This window comes from Mesocricetus auratus, unplaced genomic scaffold (genome assembly GCF_017639785.1).
Source record: "Mesocricetus auratus isolate SY011 unplaced genomic scaffold, BCM_Maur_2.0 Super-Scaffold_100015, whole genome shotgun sequence".
Taxonomy (NCBI): Eukaryota; Metazoa; Chordata; class Mammalia; order Rodentia; family Cricetidae; genus Mesocricetus; species Mesocricetus auratus.
Window position 1 is genome coordinate 53,461,987 of NW_024429198.1, and position 14,639 is coordinate 53,476,625.

At 41.2% G+C, this 14,639-nt stretch overlaps 1 protein-coding gene across 26 annotated transcripts in view; it reads left to right on the plus strand.

Annotated features, from left to right (window-relative positions):
• Dtna (dystrobrevin alpha) overlaps positions 1 to 14,639 on the plus strand; it is a 346,019-nt gene that overhangs the window by 174,537 nt on the left and 156,843 nt on the right. Inside the window, exon 1 of one of the 26 annotated variants that reach the window (XM_040757913.1) lies at positions 7,873 to 8,027. The exons of the other annotated variants lie outside the window; for them this stretch is intronic. The gene's annotated coding sequence lies outside the window, so the exon portion shown is untranslated. Of the gene's footprint in view, positions 1 to 7,872; positions 8,028 to 14,639 lie in introns of those variants that run through there. 26 annotated transcript variants of the gene reach the window in all.

The window sequence follows — 14,639 nt, forward strand, 5'->3', positions numbered from 1 at the left end:
TAGACCTCCCTAGCAGCTTTTCTTCACTTTCCATTGACAGGACACTGGCAAGGGGACACCAGTGATTGACACAGATGCTTCCCTGAGATACACACCGGAAGTCAGTGGAGAAAAATCTTAGTGTTCTGACAGAAAAGAAAAACAAAAGAATGCATACTGGGTACATAACCAACATGCGCAGTACAAATGCATGTATTTATTTATACACTTTTCTTAATCTATAGTTTATGTTTGCAAGTGACAAAACATTTCAACACAAAATAGAAAAGTCTCAAGCTAGTTTGAAAAGTGAATCATTTGATCTTCAGCTAAGGGCAGAGCCATAGACTCAAAGGTTGTGCTCAGTAGTGCCACCGCCACTCCGTATTCCTGATGGTTATGGATTTCTACTGAAGGAGGCTATAGTTCTGCATGGCTCCTCCCATTTCTATCGCCACCTCCTCTTCTGAGCATAGTAACTAGTCATTATTTTCCCACTTAGGTCAAACCATATCTTCCCGCTCTTCATTTAAATGTGTCTGCATCCCACTGTGACCATAGCCTATAGTCCACCTTTATTAGTCAACCTCCATTCCAGTGCGTTCACTTTCTACCATGTCCAGTGTCTGAAGTCCACCATTATCCATCACCTCTTATTCCAGTGTGCCCACTTCCCTCCAAACTAGACTCCTATCTGCTCTCCCTATCATACAGTATTTTTAAAAAGATGAAAATTGGATTATGTCATTCTTTTTTCTAAATCCTTCAAAAGCATCTAGTTGCTCTTGGAAAGTGGTTTAGAATACCTTGCATGGTCCACAGGAATGCTGCCTCCTGTTGACTCTTGGAGTTTCAAACCTGACCCCACTGCCTCCCTTAGTGATCCATCCACACTGGGCTGGCGTTTCTGAACCACGTTAGGATCCCTCTCTCCCCATGTGCTTTTATGTGCTCTTCTTCCCCCAGAAATGACCAGTCCTCAGCCTTCATATGTGCCATGCCAGGGTTCTTTTCCCAAACAGAGGTCTGAGCTTCCACTACCTCAGAAAAGATATTTCCTCAGACCCCACTCTAAGCAGAATAGTGACTTAAGTATCAACCATGAACCTTAAACTGACAGCTCTCAAAGCCTTCCTCAAATCCTGACAGTGTTAGAGGGGCATTAAAAGCCCAAATGTTTGACATCAGGCATCTGCATGATTATCCTTTAAAATACAAACCATGCCCTTCAGAAGGGATCCTGATTTCTCCATCTTCCCCCAGGACATTGTGTTTTAAAGCCTATTCTCCAGTCAGAGGGAGCTTTTCTCGGTCTGTGACTTACTCCCAGAACCAGAACATCAATACACATTCTCCCCAACCTACTCATTAATCCTCTCTTCCTTTCAACTGATAATGTGCAAACCACAATAAGGGCATCTTTATAGTCTTTCACAGAGAAGGGCTTCATTCTCTTCCCACAGGGAGAGAACCAACATTCTCTTCCAACCAACAGTCCATTTATTATGGAGAGAGGAGACAGAATGGGAAAGAAAGGGGGGGGAAGGAAAGGGGATCATTTACTCACAAATAACAAGTTGTATCTCCCTTAGACATTGAGAAATTTTTATTCGATTTCAAAATGAACCATCCTTTTTACAGTCAAGCTACGTGTTTATATAAGGACAGATAATAGCAAGTAAATTTCTAATGCCAACTCTGGTCAGTGGGATTATAAATTATTATACATATTTTTGTCAATTTTATTTTCTAATTGGGCTGCAGTGTTTAGAAATTGCTGCCTGGTTGGGAAATTGTGCTGGCCTTGAAGACACAAAGACCTGGGCACAATCCCTAGATTCCATGCTTGTAATAAAGGCAGGATATGGTGGTGTAACTTGGGGATCATAGTACTGGGGGGATGGAGACAAACAAACTGGCATTCACTGACTAGACATTTTTATCTCACTTGGTGAATTCTGTGCTGGTAAGAGACTCTGCCTCAAAAATCAACAATGGGCAGCACCTGAGGAACATCCGAGGTTGTCCTCTGGCCTCTGGATACATATGCACACACATCCACACCCCAAATACACACAGGTGTACCTCCAAACATGCACACACATATTCCGATACTACTCAGACGCAATACACACACAAAGGGGATATCATAAAATTTGAAGCCAAAAAAGCAAACAATAGTTGTGTTCAAGATTTTGGATGTGATCATTGTGATAGATGAACACAGCACGTAATACAGAGGATGTCTCTTTCTGCCTTCACTAAGATGTGGAATTCTGTGATAGGTATGGAAAAAAAACAACTGACCAGTATCCCCTGAAAACCTTTTCATGTCAACGTACATTAGTGTCCTTCCACCTGCCTGTTTCTAAGCCAGGATTCTAGTGTTACACCAGGATGTCCTTATGAATATCCAACCTAGCCAAAGCAGATTGTGTTGGCTTCAATAAGGAATGACGAACACCTGTTCACCATTGTTTACTCATTGATATCCTTTCAAAAGCTGAAGTCCCTCTCTGACAGGCTCCTGCTCCAGTTCCCTTCCTGTTTATTGTTCATTCACTACCCTAGCTTCTCCAATTTCCCCATCGCACTTGTCACTGTGAGGTTCAAAAAAGAGCGCATTGGCTTTGTGAGGAGTTGGCCAGGATGCCATGTAGAGCAAGGGTTGTGTCTCCCGATTGACCCCAGTGAGCCCTTCAGCATCCTGAACCAGCCTCTTCACTGTCACGTGACCGTAGCTTCTGGTGGTTGCCATGGATACTCAGAAGGGTTTAATGTGCCCCATATTCATAGTGTTTATCTCAGAGGAAAGGGGCCTTTACATGAATTCTAATAATAGAATGCATCTAAGTGTATTAAGCAAATTTTCACTTAGCTATTTGTCAGTAGTTCCAGTTTACATAATTTTCTCCTTAGTGGACATTACTTTCAGAGCTCTTTTCTAGTCTCCTTGGGTAATTTTTCTATGTGTGCTCCTAAGCATAGATGCTTGGTTTGGTTTTTTTCTATAAACCACCATATTGATTTGGTTAATCCACTGTTTTGGTTAATCTCTGGATTTTTTATTGATTTATGATCCTACAATATTCACCTCCTTTTTTCTAACTTGCCTCATTTTCTGTAATCTTATTTTTAACATAGTTTTATCATCAACCATTAATTTTTGCTAAGCTCACCACTTTCCAGTCTCCTCCAGTTCGATGTCAAGTACAGATACATAAGGTTCTTGATAGACAAATAGAGTCTACTCTCCTGCTTAATGATCAATAAGTGACTTGAATTTAATGTAGTTATGGAAAGAAGTCTAGTGCCTTCTGTCATTCTGCCACAGACTCTTGGTACCCAGGGATGCTGTAAGGGGTCAACATTTTCCTCAGGGGCACATGGCTGCCACATGCCAAGCCACCAGACACAAGTAAAATAAAATGGGGAAGGCACCTAAGATCACAATAACAAATGTTTTCCAAGCCTGGAGGGACACTATGTAGGTAGTTTCCTGTCTAAACAGTCTGCCTATTTTGACCTAATTTAATTATCTACCCATTCTCTAATCTATTGGCTATATCTTGTGCATTGTTATATGTCTTGGTTGGGGTTTCTGTTGCCATGAAAAGACACCATGACTATGGCAACTCTTACAAGAAAACATTGAATTGATGAAGGCTCGCTTACAGTTTGAGAAGTTCAGTCCATTGTCATCGTGAGGAGGACCATGGCAGCATGACGGCAGACATGATGCTGACTCTGTCTTGGCTTGGAGGCTCTGGGAAATATCCTGAGCAAAGGAAACCTCAAAGCCCATCCCCAGAGTGGCACACCTCCTCCAAAAAGATCATACCCACACCTCCTAATAGTACCTCTCCCTATGAGATTATAAGGACCAATTATATTCAAAATACCACAATATCTAAAGCTGTGTTTTCCCTATCTGTATTCTTACTTCCACATCTAGATCTTAGCACCATTAGTATTTCTTTGTATCTAGTACAGAAAGTACTTTCAGGATGCATTTAATTAATATTCATTGAATTAGAGGAGAGCCTCTCATTCAGCATAAGCCACATAGAGGCAACTATGAAGCAATGATTTGCAACACTGTGCATTCAGACTAAGAAAAGGAATTCTTCTAAGAATGAGGCTTCAAATATCTCAGTCAGCAAAGTACTCACCATGAAGCATTAAGACTTCAGCTTGATTCCCAGAACCACACCGAGGAAAACAAAACATCAACAAAAAGGTGTGTTAATGGTGGCCCATGTTTGCAATCTCAGTGCTGGGGAGGACAGGACATCCAGATCTCTGGGGATCCATGCTGGACACTGATGGATTCAGGAGGTTGAATCAGCCATTGTTCCCTTAATCTGTTTCTTGTCAGGCATATGGTTAGAGCAACGAGAAAAGTAACTAACGCAATGGCTCTTGAGGTATTGGTGTACATTGGCCCTGGTTGAAAATAAACAACAAAATGCAATCATTTTCAAATAATTCCTTACTTGTGATCCAGAACAAACTATCCCAGCTAACACCTAAGGAGCCATCAACATGCACAAGAAAAACAGACAGTGACAGTGTTGGTTACACCTGATAACTGAATTATGAATGTTCTTAATGTTATTTCACAATATTTCTTTTAGCTTTTTTTTAACTACTCAGAAGCAAGCACATCCACAGTGAGGAAATGGATGAGAAGTACAACTTTTCATTATTAAGGTTAAAGGCTGAGTGTGTTCTTTCCACTTCTGAATAAACCCAGAAGTAACTATAGAATCAGAAGTTCGGCGGTCAGTTCCCATAAATAACTACAATAAACTGACTCAGAGCTCACACAGGGTTTTCAATAGGATTCAAAGCCATCAAGTTCACGGTCTTACTTAAGAATAGAAATTCCTATGATGTGTCCATAAGCAAGGAAAAAATCTTTTCTTTATAAACCTATTAATACAACTCAAAAGAAAATAGTATATTTTTAAAACTCACCAAGTACTATTCATATAAATGGAGACAGCCAGCAACAGCCCCAGCCTTCATTCAAAAATGCCATGAACAATAGAACTTAATATCCGAAGAATACTTTAGGTCAGCTGCTCAGTGTGGTCAAAGAAAGTATGTGCTTGCAAAAACTGTTCAGTAGATTGCAATCTTCTTGCATTATAGTTAACAAGTTTTCTCACTTAATATAAACCAGTACCCTAACAATAAGGGACTTTATGGCATTCAAAAGGAAAGGGCAGTTTTAGAATGTGATCTGGAAAAAAAATGGCATTATCAGGGACTCAAACTGCTTCATCTTGTTTTAGTTTTAGTAGCTCAGACAGTCAGTGTTTTTGTAGCTGCACAGCTTAGCTCAAACATGTGACTCCAAGAGGCAGGAATTTCACCTTGGGTGCCTGAGAAATTGAAACCGTCTCCTCCACGGAGGAGCAGTGAAGCTTGTGACCTCCTTGGCTTCCTCCTACCTCTGTGGAACCAGATCTTGACAAGAAGACTTCGCTGGGGTCCTTTCCTAACCACCACCCATTCACCAAACATGGTTTCTGCCCAAGTGATTGGATTCTTCATGAACAATTCATTGAGGCACACCAGCATAGATAGCTTATCTTACAAGTTCTGTTCACATGGAGAAGAAAATTAACCTTATCCTGCATGAGAAGAGATTTTAAACAAGGCTTGTAAGCCAAACTCATTGATGACATTGTGTGTCCTAATGTTTAAAGAAGGATAACCGAGCAAGATGCTTTCACATTTGGTGAAGAATGTGCAGCTGATTGAATGCTCTGGGTGCAGTACTTATGGACTAGGTAAATGATAAACCTTTAGCTTTGCAAAGTGAAAAGCAATGAGACACCCACAAGCCATCTGTAGAATGTACAACCTCCTGAAGAAATGGACACAGGCACTGAAAGGGCCTCTTTCCGGCCATAACACATGGGGCACGTTGTAGATTATTCAGGGTTCTATCAGCCTCTCCTCCAGCCATGACTCTGAAGAGGATTAGCCGGTGCTGGTTTCCAGTGTGACTGCCCTTGTCTCCTCGCATGTCTGTCACACGCATTTCATAACATTGTACCTTCGTGAGTCACCACACTAGGGGATTGTTCACGCTTGTAGCAGAGCCAATTCTATTTTGATAATCTCAAACGATATGTTGTGGGTCTTTTCTTCTCTTTGTTCTCTTTTTGATGATAGAGCAATCTTAGAAGGCATAACATTTTATTCATTCTGGATGCTTTACTGCAATGAGAAGTTGTGGGTTTGTTTTTGTTGTTGTTATTTGCCCTCTGTGGCTTTTTTTAACCCCAAGCTGCTGATTTACCATTTGTCACCCAGTAACTTCCTGAGTTTGATGATGGTAAAGAAAACATAGCCAAGAATTTTGTTGGTGAACATCTCACAGCGCTTGTTACAGATGAACTTGTAAAGGCTACCACTAACCTAACTTGTTTAAAACGCAGACATGTATAGTTTCTGATCTTAAACCTTTTAGGGGGGAATAGACCTTATGCTCTACTTAATTTGTAAAACTGTCACCAAGAAATGGTATGGTCCTAACAATTATTGTTAGCATTTATTTGTTTACTATATGGGGCGGGTAACACATGCACCAATGTGATATCTGGAGATCAGAGGACAACTTGCAGGAGTCTGTTCTCTCCCTGCATCACGTGGCTTCAAAAGGGTTGAACTAAGGATGTTAAAATTAGTGGCAAGCTCTAGACCACATCTGCTGGACCCAATAGCCTCTAAGGGGGACCGCTAAGGACAAACTTGCAAAGCTCTTGATGGCCTCACAGTCCTGGGGAGCTGTTCCCTCCAAGTCACTGAGAAGTGAAACACACTGGCCAGGCTCCCTGCCATGCGCCATGTATTTTGATGTTTGATGGCTGGTAGGCGTGGAGAAAGATGAACAAGGCAAGGTTCTTCGCCTTCAGAAAGCCCACATCCAGTGAGAGGAGACAGATAATACATTGAGCAGATAGAAACAAATACAAGTGACATTGAGAGATTAAATAAGGCTGTAAAGCACCAAGAAAAAGCCAGAGAGATAAAGCCACAGCCCCAGAGGACAGAACTTCCATTGGGGATGGCAGACGTAGGGGAGGGGCAGCCCTAGCCCTGGTTTGGGGGGACTCCATCCTCTTCCCTTGAAGGAAAAGGTGTCCACTGAAGGTAACCCCTTCACTGTGCCCTCATAGACAGTGGTTTGGGCATCAGCAGGAGTGCTTAGAATTGCTGTTGCCCCAGCTCAAAGGCTTCACTAGTAATTTAGAGCACCCAGGCTTCTTTGGGTTCACTCTGGCCCACAAGCTGTGTCTCCATACATTGGTTGAAATAGAAACCAATAGGAAGGAAACAAAGGATTTTCTTCTGACGCTTAGTTGGTATCAAACTTTGCATCAGGAAAAAGGTACGCTTTGAAACTAGCCTTTTGTGTACTGGTGTATATTTTCAGCCCATTTACTGAATAAATTGATTTATTTTTAATGTTTTGAAATGGGCTGTGGGAATATTCCCTACTGTGTTGCTAAATACAGTTTAAAAATATCTAGTAGGCTGAAGTAAGGGGTAAGGGTTAGAATTTGGAGACTTCAATAGCAATTTTTAAAATGAATATAGTTATTTCATTCATCTAAATGCTTTGGGAAACCTTATATTTTTATACCTGCTATTCGTTTCCAGCTCTCTCTTTTCCTTGCTCATGGAGTTGAGTCAGCAAGAGAAAAATATTCAAATTAGACTTGTCATACAGGGGGAAAGAATCTGACTCTGCCGGGGTGGGCGGAGGGGGAAAAAGCAACTTTTTGTCAGTCTTTTGTATCTCAGCAGCTGGATCCATTGCTGCCATGGCAACAGACCACATGATGAGGTGTATTAGATTGCTGTGTTGAGCACAAGGGGAAGAATGAACACAGCTTTTTATTGAAGTTAAAGGTTACTTTGGAGTTTCTTCTGTGGAAGTGTGTAAGGTCCGGTATCGTAGCGTCCGGCAGATGTAGCACTCTGGCTGAAGAATGGGGGGCATGTTGGTGCATTAACTACAAAGCCAGGTAAGGTACAATCGGAGCTGCAGGCCTGAGCTCTCCCACCTCTGAGGCAGTAACATAACTTGCTGGTTGGAATTTCATTGTTGGCTTCACTCCCACCCCACCCCCATCCCCACACAGGCACAGGAAAAATTTCTGCTCTCCCTTTCCCGAGTTCTCCGCCTCCGATCTCACCTGTTTTTAAGTGGAAAGCCTCATGTTCTAACGCGTTGGGAACTTGTAAAGTTCTGTAGCTGTGAGAGAGAGAGAGAGAGAGAGAGAGAGAGAGAGAGAGAGAGAGAGGAAGCATAAAGAGCAGTCATCAGTGTGCGACTGAGTAAAGTGTTTCCTTGTTTTGTCCTTTACAAAAAGCGCTGTTTTCCTCGGAGGCATTGGTCCAAGGCTACTAGGTGTCTCCTGCTAAATGAAGCAGGAGGACCAATTCCCCAGCAGGTTGCTCAGCGAATTCACTTTTCTTCCCTTTCCTGTCATGCTGACTTCCAGCCCCATCCAGTATCAGAGTTCCGTTTTGTCTACGGTTTTTGTCATGTGTGTGTCATTTGTTGGAACTGGAACTCCTTTTATTAACATATTGCAAATGTGTGTGTGTGTGTGTGTGTGTGTGTGTGTGTGTGTACTAGAGGAATGAAACACAGAAGTAAATACAATATGGGTGAGTGCAAAATGAACTCTTGCTTAGAGCAGAACTGCAAGAACTGAATGTAAACAATGCAATGTGGTTTGGTGCACCATGGAATCCCGGGGTGAACACAGAAGCCTCCTACTGATTTGCTTACATGTCATCCTGGCAGTGGAGGGGGCGGGGGAGGGAGGGGAGCAAGGGCTTTGAGGTGCATCGAGAAATCCAGGAACAAGAGTAAATGTCTTTATTGATGACTTATTCTGGTTCCCTGTTCACAGATTTTATGTATGTTTTATGTTTTGTTTCTTCAAAAGAGTAGGATTTCTTTTAACTTTTAGCCAAGGGTGAACCACGCAACTTCTCTCATTCATTCAAAGTTGTCCTGGAAGCTTGCAAAGACAAGACCCAACTAAATAATTGCAAAGTTTACTGTTACTATAGGCTATTCACTATCAACTAAGGGCAATCTTTGAAAAGTGCATTCTTGGTAAGATAAAATTATTTGTCACTGATTGGCATTTAAGACAAAAACCAATATATTATTCCAATATATTACTGAGCCACATAGGATGCTTTCTTCAAAAAGAGAAACTTGGATGTTGTTAGTCATTTATGGTCTGCTTTTATTATTGTTTCCTTAGTTTAGTGTTCTAAACTAGCTCCCAAATTTCACCTAGAGTTACAATCTCTGTTCTGAACGTACTTGGTCATGCTTGTTAAATAAGAGGGCTGTTTCCCACCATAACGAATGTCAAAAGCATTCTGATCACAACTCACATTTGCAAAAGTTTGGTGCTTCTCTCAAGTCCTCCTCCTTTTTTGCCTTTGTTGTTTATAATACTGAAGAATCTTTTGTCCATGTCCTTCCAGACGTGAAATATTTTCACAGTCATAGGCTGTTACTACTAGACGATGAGAAGTTTCCCAAATCAGTGAAGAATTTTTAAATGGGAAATTCTCAAAGCTGGCAGTATCGTAGGTTTAAAAAAGAATGCTCTGGGGGAAAATAAAGAATGGTCTGACTTTACTGCAAGAAAAAAATAAAAGATGCAGAAAGAGGAAAGGGAAGGCAAAGAGACACAGGGAGATCATGTGACTCAGACGACAGAAGATGAAGTTTCAAAGCTCAACACTCCTCACTTCTCACTGGTGCTGAAGACACTCGGTGTATGTCTTCATTGAGATCTCTGTTCTTGTGCTAAAGCATCATGGTAAAGGCAGCTTTTGGAGAACAGGGTTTATTTCAGTGAACAGTTGTAGTGCAGCATGAATGGAAGTCAGGGCAGAAACTCCAGACAGGACTGAAGGTCGCTGAAGCAGAGGCCATGGAAGAATACTGGTCACTGCCTTGCTCAGCCTGCTTTCTTCTGCACCCTAGGACAAGGGTTGGCACCACCCACAGTGAGTGGGGTCCTATCGCATCCATCACTAATCAAGAAAATGTTCCGCAGACTTGCCTACAGATCAATATTGTGGAGGTGCTTTCTTCCGTTAAGACTCGCTCTTCCTAGATTTGTCTAGGCTTGTGTCAAGCTGAAAACAACCAACCATACTGCATTTTTAAAAAAGCACTAAGTTGTACAGACAAGGCTGGATTACTAAAAAGCACTCACAGCTAAAAATTCCAAGTTTAAAATATATATACTATACAGGGCATCTTTTTATTTCTTTTGGTTTTTTTGAGACAGGATTTCTCTGTGTAGCCCTGGCTCTCCTGGAACTCTGAGTCTGTAAAACAAGATTACATTGAACTCAGGTATCCACTTGTCTCTGCCTCCCAAGTGCTCAGATTAAAGGTGCGCTCTACTAATGCCTGGCTCAATATACAGTTCATTCTATTAACTGACATACATACATACATACATATATACATACATACATGCACATGTGTTTGTGTGTGTATTTATGCTTATCAGCTAATGGTCTCAGCCCTGATATAAGCTAAGATCTAGCAAGAAATGTGCTCAATAAACAGTATATATCCAAATGTCAGGTTATTATGTCATCTGTCACTAGACTACATGTGAGTATCCATCCATCTCTGTAGCCATTGTCACAAAGAGGTCAGAAGACAGAAGCTTCTTTTAGGTGGCCAAGTGGAAAAAAGCACTTGCCACGTAAGTCTGGTAACTTGAGTTTGAAGGGAATAATCAACACCACAAAGTTTCCAGCCTTATCGTGGTACCTGAAACTGTACACACACACACTAAAACTTGATAAAAATAAGCTTCCTCTATAGAGCCACTTTGGCACCTACATTCGTAAGACTCAGAATCACTTCTTGGAGCACTTACCACAACCAGAAACATTGTCAAACTGCTTTAAGTACATATTTTCACCACCCTGAGTCTAACTTGGGCATCCTCTGCATGTGAATGATTGGCAGTGTTTTTAACATTGTGTCTCTAATTTCTGGTACTTTATAGATGCTCAAATAGTTCGTTATCTGAAACCTTTGAACACACATGAAGGATATATATTCAGCAGAGCCATGGTGGCGAATCAGAGAGACTCATAGAATCTTCTGGGAAGATAAAGATATGTTCTGAACCCAAGACAGTATTCTTAAAATAGTTGAAGACTAAGCCAATGGATGAAGAGTTAATATAAGCTCTTGCACCTCAGTTATGGGCTATTTTTTAACGTTACTTCATTAAAATGTGTTTTATTATTGACCACTATAATACTATAATTTTATTTGACTGATTTGGACTTTTGACTTTTTTAATGGTTCTCAAACTTTTTGATTGAAAAAGAAAGTAGTGATGTTACGATCATAATGCTATTGAGGATGGCACTGATAATATAGTGACTAATTTAAGAGAATGCAAGAGACTTAGAAAATATGTCTCAATATCTCAAAAAAGGTAATATTTTCAATTAAGAAAATAGAAATCTCCAGGACCTAGCTATTACATATAATACTGCTATGAACATAGTGGAACAGACATCTTTGTTGTGTGAATGGGCATCTTTGGGGTATATGCCTAAGAGTGGAATTGCTGGGTCTTGTGGTAGACTGAGTCCCATTTTCCTGAGGAATCTCCATACTGATTTCCATAGTGGCTGTACGAGTTGGCACTCCCACCAGCAGTGGAGGAGTGTTCCCTTTCTCCACATCCTCTACAGCACAAACTGTCATTGGTGTTTTTGATTTTAGCCATTCTGACAGGAGTGAGATGATATCTCAGAGTTGCTTTGATTTGCAACTCTCTCATATATGGATTTTAGATATGGATCAGGGGAGTGTCAGCCTACAATCCCAGTGCCAGTGAGTCTGGGAAACAGGGAGGTTCCCAAGAGAGATGCATGATACTCCAAAGAAGTTCCACTTCTTTGAGGCAAGATCTCCTGAGCAGATTAAGAACATCGGAGGAAGGGAGAGGGAACCAGGAAAAAGAGAGGGGGATAAGAGGAGGGGAGAAGAAGGCATGGGGGAGCAGGAAGGTTGAGTTGAGGTAAGAATAGAGGAGAGCAGGATGAGAGATACCATAATAGATGGAGTCATAGGTTTGAGGAGAGAGCTGACACTAGTGAGATCTCCAGAGATCTACAAGAATAACAAGAAATAGTGGAGAGACTACATTAATAGCCCCTCCTTGGTGATAGGGTTGATGACTACCTTATATGCCATCCTAGAATCTTCATCCAGTGACTGATGGAAGCAAAGACAGATACCCACAGCTAAACACTGAACTGAACTCCTGGAACCTAGTGACAGAGTTGGAGGAGTGATGGGCAAAGGGGTCAAGACCATGATGGTGAAACCCACAAAGACAGCTGACAGGATAAGGGGGAGCTCTTGAATCCCAGACTGATGGCTGAGGCCAACATGGGACTGATCCAGACTCCACGAATGTAGTGCCAGTGAGGAGGCCACAGAAATCACTGGGGCCTTGGGTAGTAGATCAGTGTTTATCATGGTGTATGAATGAACTTTGGAAGCCCATTCCAAATAGAGGGATGCCTGGACACATGGGGAAGGGCCTAGGTCCTGCCCTGAATGAAATAACAGACTTTGGAGATCCCCCCAAGGAGGGGATCACCCTCCCTGGGGAATGATGTGGGGATGGGGTGGAGGGCTGGGGAAGCTGGTGGAGGGACAAGGGAGGGGGGTGGGAGAGGGAGCTGGGATTGACATGTGAAGCATTCGTGTTTCTAATTTAAATAAAAACATATATTGAGGGAAAAAAGAAAATAGAAATCTCTAGTGCATTATGTGATTCTCAGAAGTGAACTTGCAAATTTAATTAATTCCATTAATAGAATTTATAAATCACTAATAATAGGTGTGCTTTGTTGTGTTCTTAAAAGACTGTATTATAAGATGATGCTGGCTTTGTTAAATAAACACTAGAGGCTTTCATAAAAATGAATAAACTTATCAGAAATAGTACAATCAGTATCTGATAAGGAAAGAATAAACTCATTTCTAGGAAAATGTCACTTGTTATACTGTATTAGGAGCATTCACCTGGTTTCTTTTGCATGATAATTTCAGTCACATTACAATTATTGACTCTAGTGTAAGTGCTGTGACATGTTCACAATCTATACCATTTTAATAATTTCTGCATTTAAAATTTTTAGCATTAAACTATTTTATGTCTGAAACCTCTTGGTTCTAGGTTATTTGAGAAAAGCTTCTCTCCTCTCTGCCTGTGTCACACGTAAGAGGCAATGCTACATGGATTATTCATCCTGGTATTTGGTGAGGATCCATGAAAGCAATAGAGAAGGTATAGAGCTTGGGATGGAAGAGCGTGCCCTCAAAGGCAGAAACATTAGAATGATGGTGTGAGACGGTATGACTTCTGGGAAATGTTTTAAGGAAAATAAGAAGGCACTTGACAATGCAGAACCAGCTTTCATAACATACATGAAAGAGAATGGACTCCATGTGAGTGTTGTGCTGCCCTGGTGCTTAATGAGCGGAAGCAGAGAGACCATAAGCTTTATTTAGCCCAACCTGGACTACTTAGCAAGATTCGTCTCAGGAAAACAAAACAAAACAAATAACAGCAAAAAAAAAGACCAAGAAGAAGGGAGACAGTGGAGGGGGAGGAAGGAAAGTAACAAGGGGAAGAGAAGAAAGGGGAAGGAGGAAGAGAAGGGGAATGGATACGGAAAGGGAAGAAATTCACAGGGAGGTCTTTAAAAGAGTCAATAAAAGAAACTTGTCAATTATTTTTCTCAGGTAGCTACAACTTAAACAAATTGTCACCAGCACCAGCACCATCACCATCATGGCCACAATAGGCATACATTGATGAGCTGGTATCAGGCCTTCATCATATGCCCCACTAGAAAGTAAACATGGTGCCGAGTATCACTGATTGCAAGCCAGGAATGGCATAGCATGCCGGCTCTGTCAATCACGCTGAGTCTCCGCCTTCCTGCTCTTCTGTCAAGTTTAAACTAATTTACCCCAACTGCTCTGAAGCTGAGTGCACTTGGCGAGTTTCAAATAGCAGCAGCACAGACAGTAGATCAGAAGGAGGCCATACTGGAAGGAGGGGCAGAAAATGAGTCACCTAGTTGATGCCACCATCCAAAACAAAGACAAGAATAGTTTAGCAGACTTTGTAAAGTGCAGATCTGAGAAGAGCTTCTGTCAGTTGTCCGTCTTTACAATAAGTCAAATAAGAAGTATCTGACCTGGCTTTTTAAGTCCCTTAAAAATTGTCAGTTACTGCACATGGCATTTGAGCAAGATCATATGGCCAAGGAAGTCAAACATGCCTTATAATATATAAACTTTTCTACCAAGAATAGCCATAGTCATCCTATTAGAAGGAAGTACTACTATGTCATCTACATCCTTCAACTGTATGGCACCTCACACAGCTATGGATGTCATGTGTGTGAGATGAGGTCTTTATGAAATTTTTCTATCATTAAAATCTTCTTTATTTTTACAAATACTGCTTATTTTTGCTTCATAGGAATATTCCCCTTATAAGTTAAAGGAAGCCCTTTCTATTGAAATTCTG